Source organism: Cariama cristata, unplaced genomic scaffold, assembly GCF_000690535.1.
Source record: "Cariama cristata isolate BGI_N322 unplaced genomic scaffold, ASM69053v1 scaffold15827, whole genome shotgun sequence".
Classification (NCBI taxonomy): Eukaryota; Metazoa; Chordata; class Aves; order Cariamiformes; family Cariamidae; genus Cariama; species Cariama cristata.
Genome location: NW_009628472.1, coordinates 14,795 through 16,188, shown reverse-complemented (window position 1 = coordinate 16,188; position 1,394 = coordinate 14,795).

The window sequence follows — 1,394 nt, the reverse complement described above, 5'->3', positions numbered from 1 at the left end:
GTCAAGCCGGAGCCTGGTTGTTGGGTTTGAGTGCAGACAGCTGTTTTCAGGACGGAGCTTGAGATTCAGCGAGCTCCTTGCACGTGAATCTTAAAATAAGAGAGTCAGGTGGCGATGATTTCTGGCAGGAATTATTCGAGCTGGTGACTAAAGTCCCTTTTTGCATATTTGGCTTAATAGGAAAAGTTTTGGTGTGCGTGGTTTTTAGATTTGTCATTGTGTTTGTACACATTGGTATGAGGCTGGCACATAGGACATTGCTCTCTAGTAAATGATCCTTGTAAAAACCGGTAATTATTACCTAGCATAGGGGAAAGGTTGTAGGTGTGCGTGATGCTAGAGGAAAATGTTCGTTGCTCAAAAGTGGAGCCTGGTTTTCTTTCGAGCGGCGGGGCGCAATCTTTTCACAAGGTGACGAGTTAACCTGCACTTAGAAGCACTTGAAGAAGTTCCACTAGTGTGAAGTCTTGTCTGCCAGCTGAGGCGCCGAGGCACAGATTTAGCTTTTGTGTGTATGTTTATGATATATTTATATTCACTTTTAATAAAGAGTCCCCTGGAAGAAAAAAAAAATCTGAATGGAAGCAGAAGCGCTGTTGAACTCACTGGTATTTTAATTATCTGTCGGTGCTGTAGTGCTCAACACCGCTAGCTTGTTACAGAAACTTTGCAGGCTTCATTCTAATCTGGGCTTCGTAAGTAATACAGTGTGGAGACAGGCTAATCGTTGTTTGCAAGTACAGAACTAAAAAAAAAAAAAGAAGGAAAGAAAAAACCACTGAGCCAAAGTTATCCGTAGTATGAACTGCGCTGAGTCTCAGCTTACACCGTGGTGGAGTTTGACTGTAAGTGGAGCACATGACCCCAAGCTGAAATGCAGATCTCAGAGAAGGTGAGGTTTCTATGGAGAGGGATTTTTTTTTTTCTCCCCCTCCCTGCCTTGGATCAAACAATATCGCTGGAAGGAGAAGAAGAAGAAACAGATGCTTTTTTTTTTTGGCAATCAAGCCATTCATGTCTGAGAGCACTCACAGGACAGAAAGTGGGATTTGTTTCTCTTTAAGAGAGGGGAAATGGCCTTTTGCTGAGATGAATTTATAGCATACAGAAGTTTTTCTGTTGGCCGAACACCCCGGGGAAGCACATCACATGTACAGAAAACGCTCTGGTCGTGCCGATCTGTGTGAAATTTCTCCCTCCGAGAGAGCAGAGGAGGGCTCCTCTGGAGCTGTGCTCCCTCTTGTTCAAGAGAGCAGTGATTTTCACTTCAAGCCTGTCTTTCCGTGTCTCAATATGTATCGACTGTTCAGAAAAGTGGTGATTTATAATCCAGACTGTTCAGAAAAGTGGTGATTTATAATCCCAGGGAGCCCCTTTGTAGCGCCTGTCCCAAA